This window comes from Zingiber officinale, chromosome 11B, assembly GCF_018446385.1.
Source record: "Zingiber officinale cultivar Zhangliang chromosome 11B, Zo_v1.1, whole genome shotgun sequence".
In the NCBI taxonomy this organism is placed as follows: Eukaryota; Viridiplantae; Streptophyta; class Magnoliopsida; order Zingiberales; family Zingiberaceae; genus Zingiber; species Zingiber officinale.
Genome location: NC_056007.1, coordinates 48,887,274 through 48,909,159, shown reverse-complemented (window position 1 = coordinate 48,909,159; position 21,886 = coordinate 48,887,274).

The window sequence follows — 21,886 nt, the reverse complement described above, 5'->3', positions numbered from 1 at the left end:
CTAGCCTTGGTTTAAACTTTCCTAGACTTCAAATCTCATCATAACCGAATCTTCATAAGCATGAAATAAGATTCATAACTAACATACAATCATGGCATAACATTTTAGCTTCATGTCTTGTCTTAGGAGAAATCTTAGCATGCTTAGTTTTAGGTTTAAAACTCTCCTAGGCCTTTACTTCTTCCATGGCCGAATATTCATGAGCATGGAAATGGAGTTTCAAACAACATACAAGTAAGAGAAAAAGTTAACAACCTCATTATCATAGGGTGCATAACACAAGAATAAGGAAACATGCTTAGTTTGAGTCTTAAACTTACCTAGTCTTCTTGTTCATGCTTGGTCGAGAGTCTAAGGCTTATGGATATAAGTTTTCATTATTTATTCTAGCGTGGAAACCTTAGATTAACCTCTTACATAAAAATACATGTCACAAGAAAAATAATGAGCATATCTAGTTACAAATTTCTTAGGCTCTTCTTCTTGTTTTGGCCGAATTTTTCATAAAGCAAGTCCTAGGTTTTTAAGCGATCTATCTTCATGGAAAACCATATAAACTATTGTACCACAGGTTAGGGGAAGCTTACCTAGTGTTCACTTGTTAATCTTTAAAGAATTGGTACCCTTGGTGAAGAGGAAGAAGGGAGCTTCTTCTTCTAGCACTCCTTTTGATTTCTCTTGCTTGGAAGGGTACACCTTGAAGGCTCCTTCTTGTAGTTTAGTTTTCTCTTAGGGAGAAACCTAAACTTGGCTTGTGGAAATGAGGGAGGAGGCTTCTAGTTTCGGCAAGGGTGAGGGAGAAGGAAAAAAAATTGAAATCCTTTAGTTCCTTTCCTTTTTATGCTAAGTGGGTGGAAGTTACAAAGATGAACTTTGCTTCCTTTCCTCCTTAATTCATGCATGTATTTTTCTAATGAGAATATGTCCTCATTCCTTCCCCTTAACTCTTCTCTTCATTGTTCTCTTAAACTCCACGAAAATAGAGAAGAAAAAAGAAGAAAGACAACTTGTCTTTTGCTACTCCTTTTCTTAACCAAGAGGTAAACAAGGGGAAGAAAGTTACTTGATTTTCTCTTGTTCCCTCACTTAATTATATCTTTACTTTTAACTACAATTTTCATCATTTTCCATTCACATGTTATTCATTATCCTAGTGGTTATCATACATAATTTTATTTCTATCCTTTGTGAGTGGTTCAAGGTTCAAACCTTCACCTCTTCTTTTATTTCTCTTATTTCTTTTTTTTTTCTTTTTGATTCTTCTAACTTTTGGCTCAAAAGCAAATAACACCCATATACTTATCTTATAATTTTGTGGGTGTTACAGTACCCCATACCTCATAGAAAGTTCGTCCTCGAACTTAAAATAGCTTCGTCAGGTAGTGCCGGACTTCCTGCTGAGTGCATCGGCTACCTTGTTTGCTTTACCAGGGTGATAAAAGATATTGCAATCATAGTCCTTGACTAGCTCGAGCCATCTGCGTTGTCTCATATTTAGGACTTTCTGCGTGAAGAAATATTTTAGACTCTGGTGGTATGTATAAATCCTGCACTGAGCCCCATATAAGTAATGCCTCCATGTCTTTAGAGCGAAGACCACCGCTGCTAGCTCTAAATCATGAACGGGGTAATTCTTTTCATGTTCTTTGAGTTGTCTAGAGGCATAGGCAATGACTTTGCCATCTTGCATGAGTGCAGCTCCGAGTCCTAAGAAGGAAGCATCGCTATACATATCAAAGTCCTTGTTGCTTTCCGGAAGAGTAAGAATCAGAGCACTGGTCAGTCTCCGTTTCAGTTTCGTAAAACTTTTCTCGCAGTCATTCGTCCATTCATACTTTTTATTCTTCTTGGTGAGAACGGTCATCGGGGCTGCTATCTTGGAGAAGTCCTCTACAAACTTCCTGTAGTAGCCTGCTAGTCCAAGAAAACTTCTGACTTCACTGGCGTTCTTTGGCCTATTCCAGTTGCTTACAGCTTCAATCTTATTCGGATCCACCATTACTCCGTCCTTGGAGATAATATGACCCAAGAATGATATTCGATCAAGCCAGAACTCACATTTGGAGAATTTTGCATATAGTCATTTTTCTCGAAGGATCTGTAATACCGTATTCAGGTGTTCGGCATGCTCTTCTTGGGTTCTCGAGTAGATGAGAATATCGTCAATGAAGACAATCACAATTTGTCGAGATACGCCGCAAAGACCCGATTCATCAAATCCATGAACACAGCCGGAGCATTTGTCACTCCGAAGGGCATAACTACAAACTCATAATGCCCATATCTTGTTCGAAAGGCTGTCTTCGGTATATCCTCTTGTTTCACCTTCACTTGATGATAGCCGGACCTTAAGTCAATCTTTGAAAAGATAGTTGCTCCCTTCAATTGGTCAAACAGATCATCGATCCGCGGAAGGGGGTATCTGTTCTTGATTGTCGTGTTGTTCAGTGCTCGGTAATCTATACACATTCGCATAGACCCATCCTTCTTTTTCACAAACAGTACCGGAGCTCCCCATGGAGAGTGACTAGGACGAATAAATCCTTTGTCGAGTATCTCTCGTAGCTGTTCTTGAAGTTCTTTCAACTAAGTCGGTGCCATTCGGTAAGGTGCATTGGAAATTGGTTTAGTACCCAGAACTAACTCAATTGTAAATTATATTTCTCTGTTGGGTGCTAATCCCGGTAGTTCATCAGGAAATACTTCCGGATAGTTGCATACCACTCTGACCTCTTCTAGTTTCTGACTTCCGGTTTGTCTTGTGTCAACCACTTGCACTAGAAATCCATTACCACCTTCGTCTACCATACTTCGTGCCTTTACCGCTGATAAGAATCTTTCAGTTTCTTTCCCAGATTCCCCAATAAATTCAAACATCGGTTCAGCTTCAGGTCGGAAGACTACCTTCTTATTACGGCACTCGATTGAGGCACCGTACTTGCTCAAGAAGTCCATGCCCAGTATAATGTCAAAATTCCGAATGTCAAGTACTATCAGATTGCAGTAGAGTTTTTTGTCTGTGATTCGGATAGGTACGACCCGCAACATTTGATCCGATGGCATAACTTCCCCAGATGGTAGGGTTGTTAAGAATGTACCATTTAGGGTTTGAGGTGGTATGTCTAATTTCTTTGTAAATGGTGTTGAGACGAACGAGTGTGTCACCCCAATATCAAATAATACTAAAGCATGCTGATTAAAAATAGGCAGCTGACCTGTAACGACGGTAGAGGCGTTCGCTGCATCTTCACTAGTAATCGCAAAAACCTTGGCATTCGTCGTCGTTGGCGGGGCTTCCATTCTCCCTTGGCTGATCGAAGTCCCTTCCATAACGGTTTGCATCTGGTGTAGCTGTGAAGGGGCACCCCTGTTCTGGTTGTTCTGCTGGAATGGTGCCTGCATCTGAGTAGGACAGTCTCTGGCCAAATGTCCTTCCTGTCCACAATTATAGCACTTTCTTGTACCTTTGTGACACAATCCGGAATGCAGCTTACCACAAATAGAATACTGGGGGTATCTCGGTTGCTTATTTACTGACCCACTTTTTGCATTGTCCCACTGCTTTCTTTTTCCGGTAGAAGTTCCTTTCCTTTCTGTACTCCTGATTGGGCTTGGCTCTTGCCTTCATTCATCGCCTTCAAATAATGTTCCGTAATCAGTGCACTGCTGACTAATTCCTCTGTAGTCTGCGGTCTATTAACTCCGCCGGCCACATTCAGTGCTATCTCGAGTCAAAGCATCTTCAGCATCAGTCTGACCCTTTCTCTCTCGGTACGCACTAATTCAGGACAAAGGCGTGCTAGACGGTTGAAGCATTTTACTGCTTCGTTCACTGATAAGTCACCTTGCCGGAACTCGGTGAACTCGTCGTAATGCCGGTTCGTCACTTGCGTATGAAAGAATTCTTCGAAGAACTCTGTCTCGAAGTCCGTCCAATTCATCAGATTGATTTGCCTCTTCGCTTTAACTCTTTCCCACCACATTCTCGCATCTCCGGAGAAGCAGAAAGATACACATTTGATCTTCTCTGATTCAGGCCAGTCCAAAAGTTCCACTGTGCTTTCTACTGTCTTGAACCAGGCCTGGGCATCCCACGGCTCGCAAGTACCTGAGAAGTTCTCCGGCTTCAGTCTCAACCTGTAGTGTCCGAAACCACTTAATTAATTAATGAGATTTATTGGGTCAAATTATAATTTAATTAGAATTTGAATTTAACTAATTAAGGAGATTTATTGGATTAATTGTAATTTAATTTGATTTTGAAATTATTTAATTAAGGATATTTATTTGAGTAATTAGAATTTAATTAGGATTCATATTTTATTAAGAATTATAAATAGATGAGTTAGTTAAGATTAATCAAGTTAACTTTTAATTATGGAATTTGGATTAATCAAATTAAGAAAATAATAGGATATATTAAATATAATATAGAATATATAATTAAACAAGAATAAAAAAAAGGAATACAAGACTAAAATGTTATGTAGCGTGTATTGTATATAGAATATATATAATATAAACCCTATAATTTAAATAAGAATAAATATATATATATAGATATAAGATTAATATATTATGTAGGTAACGTGTAACAAATATAGTGTAAATAATGATTAAGAAATTTTAATCATATAATATATGAATTGTATATCTATATTATATATATGGATATCTATATAAATTATATTCAATTGACGACTTATTTTTTTATATGAAAATATATATAACCATAGATATATATAGGAAATATAAAGTATATAGTATAAATAATGGAAATAGGAAAATTCTAAGATACATATAGGAGATTTTAATTGAAGATATGGATATGTATAGGAGATTTGATTCAATATCAAATTAATGACTAATATAAATAATATTATATATATATATATAAAATAAATTTAATGAAACATGTATATTTAGAAAACTATAATATTTAATTATTATGTATACGTTTATATATATATATATATATATATATATATATATATAGAAATATATAATTTGATTCAATATCAAATTAAAGATTATTAAGAAACTATATATAAATTAAATATATTACCATGTATATGTGATATATACATGGATATTTATATATATGAAATTAGTATATTGAAATATATAATTTGATTCAAAAATCAAATTAATGACTTAGTATTAAGAAACTATAATATGAATTAAAGATATTACCATATATATAGAAATATGAAATTAGTATATGGATATAAATATGTATAAAATTAATGCAATTAATGACTTAGCATATAAGAAGGAAGACAAGGTCCTAAGCTCTCACTTCTATTTAAATCTTACCCTCAAAAGCCTCACCTTGGATGTTGCCACCGGCCCTAAGAAGGTTTCCTACCCCTTTTTGTTTCTCCACCGGTGTTAGAGCTTCAACGGAAGACAAGGATTTAGGAGCTAAATACTTGAAGGCATGTTCCCTAACTTGTAATGCTTTAGTTAGTTTCTATGGTTGGTGAACTTCGGGTACCATAGGTTGAGGTATGTTTAAGTACTCTTCTTAAGTTTTAAAGGTTTGCATAGATGGAGTGTTACAGATCTCTTGAGGAGGGTAGTTCCTTCACTAAATTGTAATGGTTGCCTATCATGTTCTCACTTTAGGAAGGTTGTGCATGTTCTTCTCATCTTATGAATTCATTGGTTCCTATAAACTATGGATGTAAGATTCCTTGGTAGACTTGTTAAACTTGGATTTGGCTAGATATAGTTATATTTCTCCTTCTTTCTTATCCTAATAAAATTAGATGCCACATACGGATTCGATTTTTAGGCTTAAGATGCTATTATTATAAACATTCTTAGGATTACTTTATAGTATATGCTAGATTCGGTTCTTGGTTCATTACGCATAAAATAAAATAACTTCATGAATAATATGGGTTTCCGATTATAAGTTTCAATATGTTGTGAAATCAATTATGTTTGACGACCTTAGATATTATATGATAAATCGGATGGTGTTTAAGAAGTTATGAAGTTAGGCACGTTCTAAACCTTGCAATAGGCATCAATTGGTTACGGGAATAATATGTTATGTGCAAAAGTGTGTTCCACGTATCAACCTTTTATTACATCATTTATTTATTTTTTATTCTGGAGTTTGCTTGCTCGATTTCCCTTTGATTACTTTTGTGCATGACTAACAGTGAAATTAATTTGGGTCTCTTTTATTTGATTTCCCCTGTTGGTTTGGATTCCACCCATAGCCAGAAATTTCTTAGCCTCCACGAATGGCATTTCATTCATGATATAAAATTTAGATCAATTATATTAGCATATATAGTAAAGCTGCGGATTACATTTGGACTCCAACACTAGAGAGGCAACACCCGTTTATTCTTGTTCATAGATTTGGACTTTTATTCCATATGTCAATTACCCTTATAAGTCCACTTAGTACATATGATAATAAGGAAATAATTATTCCATTATATCAATTAGGAAATATATAATGAGTGACAAAATTTAATGGTAGATAATTTATTACATGCATGCAAGTATGAGGCTTAGGGAATATTTCATGCAATGCATGCAAGTATGAGCCATAGGAATAATGAATAGGAAACACAACTTAACGCTGGATAATTTATGCTCATGTGTGGGTTAAGTTCAGCCTTATTTTATTAGGTTCGCATGCTAGGGATTTTGTGGTACAATAACACCATACATACCTATCTGTCCGAGTGTAGGTAATCAATTTTTCATGTAAAGGAATAATGAATATGGATAACCATGTTTTAGGTTTATGACCACGTTTATGCTCAGGATCATATTTAAGATTATGTTCATGTCTATGCTCATGATGATGTTTAAGTGTATGTTCTTTTTTTGGAATTTGCTCTAGTAGGTTTGTGGTTAGGCTTATGTTTTCTTTCCATCATGATAATTAAGTGCTCATGAAATGAACTTGTTTATGTTTATGTACAAAAATATATTTATGTTTCATGCTTAAGTAGTAAACATAGCTACGCTTATGCATGTTCAAGTGTATTAAGTTATGATCCGGGGACCTAAGCCCGGAGAGCTTACCAAGTTATGATCCGGGGACCTATGCCCGGGGAGCTTACCAAGTTATGATCCGGGGACCTAAGCCCAGGGAATTTACCAAGTTATGATCCGGGGACCTAAGCCTGGGGAGCTTATCAAATCTTATTATGGGTTAAGCTATGAACTGGGGACCTAAGCCTGGGGAGCTCACCAAATCTATGTGGCCGAGTGTGACCGGTGTCCTTAGCCCGGGAGCTCGCCAATCTTATGTGGTAGAGTGTGACCGGTGTCCATAGCCCGGGAGCTCACCAAAATTTATGTGGTCGAGTGCGACCGGTGTCCATAGCCCGGGAGCTCACCAAAATTTATGTGGTCGAGTGTGACCGGTGTCCTTAGCCCGGGAGCTCGCCAATCTTATGTGGTAGAGTGTGACCGGTGTCCTTAGCCCGGGAGCTCACCAACTCTATGTGATTATGATCTTTTCCATGTTTATCTTATTTACATGCTAATGCTTCTGTTCATCCATAGTATGTACGTTTATGCCAGCTAGTATGCTTATGCCTATGTTTATATACATGCTCATGATTATATCTATTTCATGCTTAGTTTAATTACATGTTTATGCTTATGTTCACCCATAGTATGTACGTTTATGCCAGCTAATATACTTATGCCCATGATTATATACATGCTCATGATTATATCTATTTCATGCTTAGTTTAATTACATGTTTATGCTTATGCTTCTGTTCATCCTTAGTATGTACGTTTATGCTAGCTAGTATGCTTATGTCTATGTTTATATACATGCTCCTGGTTGTGTCTATTTTATACTTAGCTTACACACATGCTTAGGCTTATGTTTATGCTTGTATGCCTAAGTAGACGTCTATGCTCATGTCCATGATGTGCCAGTAAGTAAGACCTAAGTTACCTTTGATGTGGTTTCCCTTGGTACGCTAGATTATAGATGCTAACTAATACATAACATTGTTTTGAACATGCTGAGTCTCTCGACTCACAGTTTATATCTTTTTTTTTTCAGACAATGAGATGAATGGGATAGGAGGCATTGACTAGTGAGCCAGCTCAGAACAAGAGCAGTACAACCCGAAGGCCTTCTAGATTAATTCCGCATGTAGTTAGGTTTTCTTTTGAATCGTCTATGTAATTGTATTTGAAGTAAGGAACCATTATGGAAGTATGAGAAGTGAGGCCGCAGGTTATGCATTATATATATGTTTAAAAAAAAACTTGGGTCGTTACACAACCACTGAATCAAATAGGTCTCCTGTCGAACCACTGGGGCAGGGGCTACCGGTGGTACTGGTGCAACTATTGGCACAACGGGCACTGCATTCTGAACTACTGGTGGGGTGGTAGGGGTTCCTTGTTGACCCATCAAGGTCGTGATCAACTGTTGTTGTTCCGTGATCTGACGTTGAAGGTCGGTGACTACCTGAGTCAGATCTGGTGGAGTGATTGCCTCATCTGCTCGGGTAGTACGTCTCCTAGCCATGCTTATCTTCATTAAACAATAACAATTTGTCGTTATCCCTATTCGCTGTCATAAGGTTATTACTATTCCTATCCTACCATCATGCATACCTATCCTAATTCAAGGTATAAGTAAACATGTAAAATATTAGAGCATTAACAAAAGTTAAATTAAACTAAATCAAAGAATAAGTAAACATGCAGAATATTAAAGCATCAAAAATTAAATTAACTAAATCAAGAATAAGTAAACATGCATAATATTAAAGCATCAAAAATTAAATTAACTAAATCAAGAATAAGTAAACATGCATAATATTAAAGCATCAAAAACAAAAATTACATTAAGCATATAAAATCTTACTTGGAGAGGCAGGATGGAGGCTTGACATGTGTGTAGTGGAATGACTAACTTGTCTCTGATACCAAACTGTAACGCCCCGCCCCTCCTGCTAAGGCGACGGGGGTTACTTCCGACACATACATACTTAACACAGCGGAAGTCTTGCTTAGAGAATGTAAAAGAAAACCTTTTCTTATTTAAAAATCACCATAGACATAAAAGAACCACATAGCATACCTATCATAATTTTTTTGAGTCTTAATACCCAACACATTCTTAAGGTCATGGAGTCATAAAGTAAAAACATCAACATGGCAAATTTCTTATTAAACAAAAGCAGGTCTTTTCTTTTAATAAGAAATTTGCCATGTTGATGCCCTAAACCCTGTACCACATATGATAAATGCGCGCAATCCCTAGGACAGGGTAGCTAGCTCCGAACCTACTAGGGAACTAGGCCCGTTTCATAGACCATCGACCTAGGGGCGTACTAAGGAGCCCATCCCTTTTTACTAGACCCGTTTCATAGACCATCGACCTAGGGGCATTTAGGAGTCCATCCCTGGTACAAGCCATACAAAGTAAAATAGCATATCATTGTTCATGTCATAACATAGCATATCATATCTTGTCATATCATGAAAAGTGCTCTTAGTCCCAACAAGAAGGGAAGCAACTCTTAGGCCTTTACTTGTCATATCAAAGAGTGCTATTAGTCCCAACAAATAGGGAAGCAACTCTTAGGCCTTTGCTTGTCATATCATAAAGCATGTATACTTGAGCATATAGCACATCATAAGAGACATTATCATGCATGGTTCATAAGCATACATAAATGAGCATATTACTTGTCATATCATGAAGCATGCATACTTGAGCATATAGCACATCATAAGAGACATTAGCATGCATGGTTCATAATCATGCATAAATGAGCACATAACATATCATAGGGAAACATAATCATGCATGGAATCATTAACTAACATCTCTTAATTCATATCATAGCATGTGAGGCACATAATGAATCATAATTGGATCTCAATCACCAAATTCCATAGGGAGGCCGAAACATGCAAGGTATTACCCTAGGGTACAAGCAACATAAAAGCATATGAACCCTAAATCAATTTCATAACAGTTATCATAAAGAACATCATGAGCATATTTAGTTAGGTTCTATGCTTCCTAGGTCTTTTAATCTAGTTATGGCCGAAACTTGTAAAGCATGAACTTAGGTTACAAGTGGCATAAAAGCATATGAACCCTAAACCAATTTCATATCATATACTATAGGGAACATCATGGGCATGTTTTGTTTAGGTTCTAAGCTTCCTAGGTATTTCAATCTTGTTGTGGACGAATATTAAGGAGCATGAAACTAAGTTCTAAACAACATACAAGCATAAGAATATCATGTTATCTTCATATCATATCATAAGGATAGTCATGAGCATGTTAAATCAAAATTTAAGCTTTCCTAGGCCCTTAATCCCATTATGGCTGAAAGTTTAAGGAGCATGAAATTAAGCTCTAAACAACATACAAGCATAAGAATATCATGTTAACTTCATAACATGTCATAAGGAAAGTCATAAGCATGTTAAATCAAATTTTAAGCTTTCCTAGGTCTTTAATTCCATCATGGCCGAAAGTTCAAGGAGCAAGAAATTAAGCACTAAACAACATACAAGCATAAGAATATCATGTTAACTTCATATCTTATCCTATAAAAGTCATGAGCATGTTAAATCAAATTTTTAAGCTTTCCTAGGCCCTTAATCCCATCATGGCCGAAAGTTCAAGAGCATGAGACTAAGCTCTAAACAACATACAAGCATAAGAATATCATGTTAATTTCATGTCATATCGTAAGGAAAGTCATAAGCATGTTAAATCAAATTTTGAGCTTTCCTAGGCCTTAAATCTCATCATGGCCGAAAGTTCAACGGGCATGAAAGTAAATTCTAAACAATATACAAGCATAAGAATATCATGTTAATTTCATATCATATCATAAGGAAAGTCATAAGCATGTTAAATCAAATTTTTAGCTTTCCTAGGCCTTTAATCTCATCATGGCCGAAAGTTCAAGGGGTATGAATCTAAACTCTAAACAACATACAAGCATAAGAATATCATATTAACTTTATATCTTATCCTAAAAAAGTCATGAGCATGTTAAATTAAATTTTTAAGCTTTCCTAGGCCTTTAATCCCAACATGACCGAAAGTTCAAGGAGTAACCCTAGGTTTTTTTTAAGCAATCTAACCTCATGGAAAAACACGTAAACAACTTGTACCACAGGTGAGGGGATACTTACAAATTTCTTACTTAATTTTTCTTAAAATAAGGTATTCTTGTGAAGAGGAAGAAGAAACTTCTCTTCCTAGTTCTTCCTTTTCTTCTCTTGCTTGTAAGGAGTAGATCTTGAGGACTCCTACTTGTGAATTAGTTTTCTTAGCAAGAAAACCTTAACTTGGATTTTCGAAAATGAGAGAGGGTGAGGTTTAGGTCTCGGTGGAGGAGGAAGAAGGAGAAAGAAGGAGGAGGAAGAAGAAGGAGGAAGAAGTAGCCAAACTTTCTCTCCTTTCTCTTCTCATTCCTATTTATTCTCAATGAGGATGAAACATGTCCCAATTCATCCCCTTGACTCCTCTACTCTCTCACTCTCTTTATTACCACGAAAATAGAGAGAAGAAAGAAGAAAGGCAACTTATCTTTTGCTTGCTTCTTCTCTTAACCAAGAGGAAGAGGAGGAAAGCTACTTGATTTTCTCTTGCTCCCTTTCATAATCATACTCTTACTTTTAACTACAATTTCTATTCCTTGTTATTCATATATCATTCATTACTCTAGTGGTTATCATACACAACTCTATTATGAGAGGTTCATGGTTCAAGCCTTAACTTTTCTTTCTTTTTATTTCTTTTTGATTCTATTTTCATTTCCCTTTTTATTCTAAAATAGAATACCCATATATATAGCTCAAATATTTCGTGGGTGTTACAGTACCCCATACCTCATAGAAAGTTTGTCCTCGAACTTAAAATAGCGACATCAGGTGGCACAGGTCTTCCTGCTGAGTGCATCGGCCACTTTGTTCGCTTTTCCTGGATGATAAAGGATCTCGCAGTCATAGTTCTTGACTAGCTCGAGCCATCTACATTGTCTCATATTCAAGTCTTTCTGTGTGAACAAATATTTCAGACTCTGGTGGTCAGTATAAATCTTACACTGGGCTCCATATAAATAATGTCTCCATGTTTTGAGAGCAAAGACCACGACTGCTAATTCTAGGTCATAAGTGGGGTAATTCCTTTCATGCTCTTTGAGTTGTCAAGAGGCGTAGGCAATGACCTTTCCGTCTTGCATGAGTACAGCTCCAAGTCCTAATATGGAAGCATCGCTGTACATATCGAAGCCTTTGTCACTTTCCGGAAGAGTAAGGATCGGAGCACTGGTCAGTCTCCTTTTCAATTCTATAAAACTCTTCTCGCAGTCATCCGTCCATTCATACTTTTTGTTCTTCTTGGTGAGAACGGTCATAGGGGCTGCAATTTTGGAGAAGTCCTCTACAAACTTCCTATAGTAGCCTGCTAGTCTGAGAAAGCTTCTGATTTCACTGGCATTCATTGGCCTGCTCCAGTTACTTACAGCTTTGATCTTGTTCGGATCTACCATTACTCCGTCCTTGGAGATATTATGACCCAAGAATGATACTCGATCGAGCCAGAACTCGCATTTGGAGAACTTTGCATATAGTTGTTTCTCTCAAAGAATCTGTAGTATGGTATTCAAGTGTTCAGCATGCTCTTCTTGGGTTCTTGAATAGATGAGGATATCGTCAATGAAGATGATCACAAATTTATCGAGATATGCCGTAAACACCCGATTCATCAGATCCATAAATACAGCAAGAGCATTTTTCACTCCGAAGGGTATAACTATGAACTCATAGTGTCCGTATCTCGTTCGAAATGTCATCTTCGGTATATCATCCTGCTTCACTTTCACCTGATGATAGCCGGACCTTAGGTCAATCTTAGAGAAGACGGTTGCTCCCCTTAATTGGTCGAACAGGTCATTGATCCGTGGAAAAGGGTACCTGTTCTGGATTGTCACATTGTTCAGTGCTCGGTAGTCTATACACATTCGCATAGACCCAATCTTCTTTTTCACAAACAGTACTGGAACTCCCCATGGAGAGTGACTCGGGCGAATAAATCCCTTGTCAAGTAACTCTAGTAGCTATCCCTGAAGTTCCTTCAACTCAGCCGGCGCTATACGATAAGGTGCTTTAGAGATCGGTTTAGTACCAAGAATCAATTCGATCTCAAATTCTATTTCTCTATCGGGGGCTAACCCTGGTATCTCATCGGGAAACACCTCCGGATAGTTGCATACTACCCTGACATCTTCTAACTTCTGGTCCTTGGTTTGACTTGTGTCGACCACGTGTGCTAGAAACCCAGTACATCCCTTATTTAACATCTTTTGTGACTTTATGGATGATAAGAATCTCCCAGTTTCTTTCCTTGGTTCTCCAACAAATTTGAACATTGGTTCTGCTTCAGGTCGGAAGACCACTTTTCTTTGACGGCACTCGATTGAAGCGCTACTTACTCAGGAAATCCATGCCCAATATACTGTCATAATCTTGCATGTCAAGCACTATCAAATCACAGTAGAGTTCTCTGCTTGCGATTCTGATGGGTGTGCCTCGTAGCATATGAGTAGATGGTATTACTTCTCCCGAAGGCAGGGTCGTTAAGAATTTGCCATTTAAAACTTGTGGTGATATCTCTAACTTCTCCATGAAGGAAGTAGAGACAAACGAATGTGTCGCCCCAGTATCAAATAACATATTAGCATACTGACTGAAAATAGGCAGCTGACCTGTGACAACTGTAGAAGCACTCGCCACATCATCTTTGGTAAGAGAGAAAACTCTGGCATTCGTCGTAACTAGCAGGGCTTCCAATCTCCCTTGGCTAATCGGAGTCCCTTCTATGGTAGCTTGCATCTGGTGTAGCTGTGAGGGGGCACTCCTGTTCTGGTTATACTGCTGGGAGGTGTCTAGGACTGGATAGGGCAATCTCTGGCCATATGTCCTTCCCGTCCGTAATTGTAACACTTCCTCGTACCCTTATGGCATACCCCGGAATGCTATTTCCCACAAGTGGTACACTGAGGGTACATAGGTTGCTTATTCGCTGGTCCTCCTTTAGTGTTGTTCCATTGCTTTCTTTTTCCATTAGGATTTCCTTTCCAGCTTGTTTTGGTACATTGAGGTTTCTGTCCTTCTGTCTGTGCCTGATTTTTACTCTCGTTCATCGCCTTCTGATAATGTTCGGTGATCAGGGCACTGCTGACCAGTTCTTCTGTAGTCTGCGGTCTATTAATTCCACCGACCACATTCAAAGCGATCTCGGGTCGGAGCATTTTCAGCATCAGTCTGACCCTTTCTCTTTCCGTGCTGACCAACTCTGGGCAGAGGTGTGCGAGACGGTTGAAGCGCTTCACCGCTTCGTTAACTGATAAGTCACCTTGCCGGAACTCGGTGAACTCGTCGTAATGCCGGTTTGTTACTCACATATGGAAGAATTCCTCGAAGAACTCTGCTTCAAAGTCCGTCCAGTTCATCTGATTAACTTGTCTCTTGACCTTAACTCTTTCCCACGACATTCTTGCATCTCCAGAGAAGTAAAATGATACGCACTTGATCTTTTCTGGTACAGGCCAGTCCAGCAGTTCCACTATACTTTCCACTGTCTTGAACCAGGTCTGTGCGTCCCATGGCTCACAAGTACCCGAGAAGTTCTCCGGCTTCAGCCTTAGCCACTGTATCAAGTAGGTCTCCTGTCGGACCACTGGGGCAGGGACTACCGGTGGTACTGGTGCAGCTATAGGTATGACGGACACTGCATTCTGATTTACTGGTGGGGTGATAGGATTTCCTTGCTGACCCATCAAAGCAGTGATCACTTGTTATTCCGTGATCTAACGCTGGAGGTCTGTGACCACTTGGGTCAGATCTGGAGGAGACATTGTCTCCTCGGTCCTGTTACCGCGTCTTCTAGCCATATCTATTTCCATAAATAACAATAAGGCTAGCATAAGTCTAGGATCAACCCTACTTATATTCGTGCACATTAAACATTGCTTATCATACATAAAGGCAATCCATATCAGTCATACTTAGGTTCATGCATACTAGAAACATTTCTTATCATGCATAAATAGAATAGAGTAAGTACAGAAATTCTTACTTGGAGGGCAGGATGGAGGCTTAATGTGTGTGTAGCAGGAAGGCTAACCTGGCTCTGATACCAACTTGTAACGCCGCCCTTCCTGCTAGTAGGGCGGGGTTACTGTACGGGGAACATACATGCATATTAAAATTTCTTTTCTAAAGTAGCGGAAGTACTTATTTATATCTTCTTGTATACCTCTAATAGAATGATGTCATCAAGTCAAATTCTATCACAAACCTGAATAAGTATCATGAAATCATGCGAAACATTAACATAAATAAGCATAGTTCATGTCAACATAAAATAATCATGCATAAATGAGCACATAACATATCATAGGGAAACATAATCATGCATGGAATCATTAACTAACATCTCTTAATTCATATCATAGCATGTGAGGCACATAATGAATCATAATTGGATCTCAATCACCAAATTCCATAGGGTGGTCGAAACATGCAAGGTATTACCCTAGGGTACAAGCAACATAAAAGCATATGAACCCTAAATCAATTTCATAACATTTATCATAAAGAACATCATGAGCATATTTAGTTAGGTTCTAAGCTTCCTAGGTCTTTTAATCTAGTTATGGTCGAAACTTGTAAAGCATGAACTTAGGTTACAAGTGGCATAAAAGCATATGAACCCTAAACCAATTTCATATCATATACTATAGGGAACATCATGTGCATGTTTTGTTTAGGTTCTAAGCTTCCTAGGTATTTCAATCTTGTTGTGGCTGAATATTAAGGAGCATGAAACTAAGTTCTAAACAACATACAAGCATAAGAATATCATGTTATTTTCATATCATATCATTAGGAAAGTCATGAGCATGTTAAATCAAATTTTGAGCTTTCCTAGGCGTTAAATCCCATCATGGCTGAAAGTTTAAGAGCATGAGACTAAGCTCTAAACAACATACAAGCATAAGAATATCATGTTAATTTCATGTCATATCGTAAGGAAAGTCATAAGCATGTTAAATCAAATTTTGAGCTTTCCTAGGCCTTAAATCTCATCATGGCCGAAAGTTCAACAGGCATGAAACTAAATTCTAAAAAACATACAAGCATAAGAATATCATGTTAATTTCATATCATATCATAAGGAAAGTCATAAGCATGTTAAATCAAATTTTTAGCTTTCCTAGGCCTCTATTCTCATCATGGCCGAAAGTTCAAGGGGTATGAATCTAAACTCTAAACAACATACAAGCATAAGAATATCATGTTAACTTCATATCTTATCCTAAGAAAGTCATGAGCATGTTAAATCAAATTTTTAAGCTTTCCTAGGCCTTTAATCCCATCCTGGCCGAAAGTTCATGGAGTAACCCTAGGTTTTTTTTAAGCAATCTAACCTCATGGAAAAACACGTAAACAACTTGTACCACAGGTGAGGGGATACTTACAAATTTCTTGCTTAGTTTTTCTTAAAATAAGGTACTCATGTGAAGAGGAAGAAGAAACTTCTCTTCCTAGTTCTCCCTTTTCTTCTCTTGCTTGTAAGGAGTAGATCTTGAGGACTCCTACTTGTGAATTAGTTTTCTTAGCAAGAAAACCTTAACTTGGATTTTCAGAAATGAGATAGGGAGAGGTTTAGGTCTCGGTGGAGGAGGAAGAAGGAGAAAGAAGGAGGAGGAAGAAGGAGGAAGAAGTAGCCAAACTTTCTCTCCTTTCTCTTCTCATTCCTATTTATTCTCAATGAGGACGAAACATGTCCCAATTCATCCCCTTGACTCCTCTACTCTCTCACCCTCTTCATTCCCATGAAAATAGAGAGAAGAAAGAAGAAAGGCAACTTGTCTTTTGCTTGCTTCTTCTCTTAACCAAGAGGAAGAGGAGGAAAGCTACTTGATTTTCTCTTGCTCCCTTTCTTAATCATACTCTTACTTTTAACTACAATTTCTTTTCCTTGTTATTCATATATCATTCATTACTCTAGTGGTTATCATACACAACTCTATTACGAGAGGTTCATGGTTCAAGCCTTAACTTCTCTTTCTTTTTTTTCTTTTTTATTCTATTTCCATTTCCCTTTTTATTCTAAAATAGAATACCCATATATATAGCTCAAATATTTCGTGGGTGTTACAATGCTCTAGACATAGCAACCTTCATTCTCAACCGAGTTTCATCTAAGGCTGTAATAAAGACACCATATAGGATATGGACTGGGAGAGATACCCAGGTGTCTTTTATTATGATTTGGGGTTGTGAGGCTTACATTAGACGTCAAGTCTCAGACAAATTGGGACCCAAATCTGACAAGTGCTATTTCATTGGATATCCCAAGGAAACGAAGGGATATTACTTCTACATTCCCAGTCAACACAAGGTAGTTGTGGCTAAGACTGGGTATTTCTAGAAAGGGAATTTGTTTCTAGAAAGACTAGTGGGAGTACATTCGATCTTGAAGAAGTTCAAGATGTGAACAATAGCACTGAAGCCTCGATGGAAGTTGAACTGGAACCACAAAGTGTTGTGGATGATGTTGTTCCACAAGGAGTTGAGGAACAACAACCAGTTCAAGTAGACCTACCTCTTCGCAGGTCTGATAGGATACGTCGTCAGCCTGAGAGATATTCATTTCTCTTATCTGACCATGATGACGTTGTGCTCATTGAGGATAAGCCTACCTCCTATTAGGAAGCTGTGATGAGACCAGATTCTAAGAAATGGCTAGAGCCATGACGTCCGAGATGGAATCCATGTACACTAACCAAGTATGGACTTTGGTTGATCCACCTGAAAGGGTCAAACCCATTGGGTGTAAGTGGGTCTTTAAGAGAAAGACTGACATGGATGGACTTATTTATAAGGGTCACTTGGAAGCTAAAGGTTTCAAGCAAATTCATGGTATTGACTATGATGAAACCTTTTCTCCAGTAGCGATGTTTAAATCCATTAGGATCATGCTTGCTATTGCAGCGTACCACGATTATGAGATCTGGCAGATGGATGTCAAAACCGTGTTTCCGAATGGAAACCTGCTCGAGGATGTGTACATGACACAACTTGAGTATTTTATTAATCCACAGTATACTGGCAGAGTATGCAAGCTGCATAGGTCCATTTATGGACTAAAGCAAGCTTCCCAAAGCTGGAATCTTCGATTCGATGATGCAATCAAACAGTTTGGTTTCATCAAGAATGAAGATGAACCTTGTGTCTACAAGAAGGTTGTTGGGAGTACAGTTGTCTTCCTTATATTGTATGTGGATGACATACTACTCATTGGGAATGACATCCCTTTGCTGCAGTCTGTCAAGACTTGGCTAGGGACTTGTTTCTCAATGAAGGACTTAAGTGATGCATCCCGCATTCTAGGCATACAGATCTATAGAGATAGATCTAAGAGATTGTTTGGCCTAAGTCAGAGTACATACATTGACAATGTACTACTACGGTTTGCCATGCAGAACTCCAAGAAGGGATTTCTGTCGATGTCACATGGTGTGAGTCTTTCGAAAACTCAAGGTCCCTCCTCTAGAGACGAGAGAGACCGCATGGATCAGATCCCTTATGCTTCATCCATAGGATCTATCATGTATGCCATGTTATGTACTCGTCCTGATATCTCGTATGCTTTGAGTATGATGAGCAGATACCAATCAGATTCAGGTGAAAGTTACTAGATAGCAGTCAAGAATATTCTTAAGTACTTGAGAAGGACTAAAGAACATTTCTTGATATATGGAGGCGATGACGAGCTAACAGTAAAGGGTTACAGTGATGCTAGCTTCCAAACTGATCAAGATGACTATCGATCGCAGTCAGGGTTCGTGTTTTGCATAAATGGTGGTGCTGTGAGCAGGAAGAGTTCGAAGCAGGACATAGTTGCTGATTCTACAACAGAGGCCGAGTATATTGCTACATCAGAAGTAGCTAAGGAGGCAGTTTGGATCCGCAAGTTCATTACTGAGCTTGGGGTGGTTCCTAGCATAGCTGATCCTGTAGAGCTCTATTGTGACAACAATGGAGCAATTGCACAGGCTAAGCAACCTCGCTCACACCTGTGGACCAAACACATACTACGGCGCTTCCATCTCATTCGAGAGATTATCGATAGAGGAGAAGTGAAGATTTGCAGAGTACCCACAGAGGCTAACATCGCAGATCCCTTGACCAAGGCTTTGGCACAGAGAAAGCATGATGGTCACACTAGGTCATTAGGCCTTAGAGCGTACACTGATTGGCACTAGTGCTAGTGGGAGATTGTTAGTTAGAGCCCTAGAGCCAATCATTTGATGATTGTTGTACGGACTTATTGTATCATATTTCTTATATATATAAAGGCATTTGTTTATGGTTATTATACTTACTTGTATTGGTGTCAAATAACTAAGTATAATAGCGTCCTTGAGTAGAAGGTTCTTACCTATATCAATCGATTGGTTGAATATATAGTGAGATGATATAGGGAACACTACTCTTAATCATTCCTAGTCAAGTATTAACATTCAGGGACAATGTTAATGCGATGAGACTAGTATGTAGGTCAACTCGATGACTTGATCTCACAAGTCATGGATATGGAGATATCAAGTTAACACATGGGTATGCATTGGAGAATCTATACTGAATGACCCGCCATGAGAAAGTATCATGGATCGTTATATGAGTGTCATATACTTTCTCATGTGGCTATTAGTATAACTATTAGTCCTTGGAACTGAAGTCACCATGGTTCCCTACATAAGGAGTTACATACTTTGGCTTCGTCAAACATCACCCGTAACTGGGTGGACTATAAAGGCGATTACTAGGTATGTAACAAATTATGCGGAGGGATGTGAGTGATGTAGATGGGATCTATCCCTCCTATATGAAGGGAGTAACATCATTATTCTTGATAGAGTGAGACTACTAAGTGCATGGCCATGCCCAAATGAGTCAATATGAGATGTTGAGCTCATTTGATTGAGTGAGTCTTCGTGGAGTTCAAGATTTAGATTGATTAGAGGATGACACGGTCTATGCCTCACATTGATCAATCTAGATGTCTAGGATAGAAGGGCATTGTCACATATTGTGAAGAGTCACAATTAGTAGTCACAAGGTGATGTTGAATCTCAACATTTTTGTAACTTGGGTAGTAATGATGTGTTGCTAGATACCGCTCATTACTTATACTTCTAAATGGGTTTAGGAGCATTGCCAACGTTACAATAACCTATAGGGTCACACAAAAAAAGGGCAATTAGATGGAGATTAGGTTCATATGATGAACCAAGAGGATTATGTTCATGTGATGAACCAAATTGGATTAAGAGTAATCCAAAGTAAACTAATTGAGTTAGACTCAATTTGGTTCATGTGTTAAATGAGTCTAATTTGGACTAGACTCATTGAGCCAATTTAATTCAATGAATAAAGATTCATTAAATTAAAATTGACTTGAACCAATTGTTAGATCTGATCAACCATGGGAGAGAAGTGGTCAAGTTTAACTTGACATGAGAGGAAGATGAAAGGTCAAGTTTGACTTGACCATTGCCACCTCATTTGTGAGTTGGAATTAAGTGGACTAATTATGATGTGCCACATCATCATGGCTAGCACATGTGTGTGCCACCTCATGAGGGAGATCAAGAGTTGTGACTCTTGATATCCCATGGAGGTTTAAAAGTCTTCTTGAAGTGACCGGCCACTTTACTCAAGGGTGAGTTTTCATTTTGGATTTGTAACCTCCTTCTTCTTCCTCTCTACTTTTCTTCTCTCCCTCTCCTCCACCATTGCTGATCCTCTAAGGTTGCTATCACATCTTTAGAGGTTCTCTCCATTGATTTGTTCGTGTGGATACACATAGAGGGTTGTACACTTGACAACCTTGAGATCCGACGAACCTTGAACGAGCGGGATTTGCGAAGGGCATCGCATCAAGGGTAAATTCCTTTTTCTTTGTAGATCTAGGTTAGAGAAACTCGTACACGTAGAAAATTTTGTTTTATAACTTCACACGGATCCGGTGGCATGAGATTCGGGGTTTTCGCAACGCCAAAAGCGATTTTTGCGGCCCGAAAAACCCAACAACCACCAATCACGCAAACTTTTTCGTGGTGTTTTCAATTTTACGGAGTCAATTAGAATCTAGCTTAATAGCTACCTTCTAATTATTTTTTTCCGAATCGATTTTAGTTCGAAGTTGGTGCAACACCACTCGAGCTCGTAATCTTAATTTTATTTCCGGCATTGCTAATCCAAGACCTAGTCTTGGGACATTTCTATTTTGTCTTTGTTTTTGCATATTATCAATGGACCAACAAGAGGGATTCAGCACCGTTCGTCCCCCGCTCTTCACCGGAGAAGACTTTGGGTATTGGAAGGGACGAATGGAAATATTCCTCAAAATCCAGTTCGAGACATGGATGATCGTCAAGACTGGACTGCAACTTCCAACCGACGAAGATGGCAAGCCTACACCCTGTGAAAAATGGGAACCATCACTAATCAAGAAAGTGGAAGCCGATGCTAGAGGTACCTGCACCCTCCAAGTGGCCTGACCAAAGAAGAGCTCAACAAAGTTGGACCGTTCTCCAGTGCAAAAGAGCAATGGGAGAAGCTGATCGAACTCAAGGAGGGCACCTCCGACACCAAGGTGAGTAAAAGAGACCTTTTTTTTAATAAATTATATAACCTGAAAATGCAGGACGGAGAGATAGCAAGTCAACTCCACGCACGCATACAAGACATTCTCAACTCCCTCCATGCTATCGGGCAAAGAGTCGAGAATCGGGATATTATAAGGTACGCTCTAAATGCT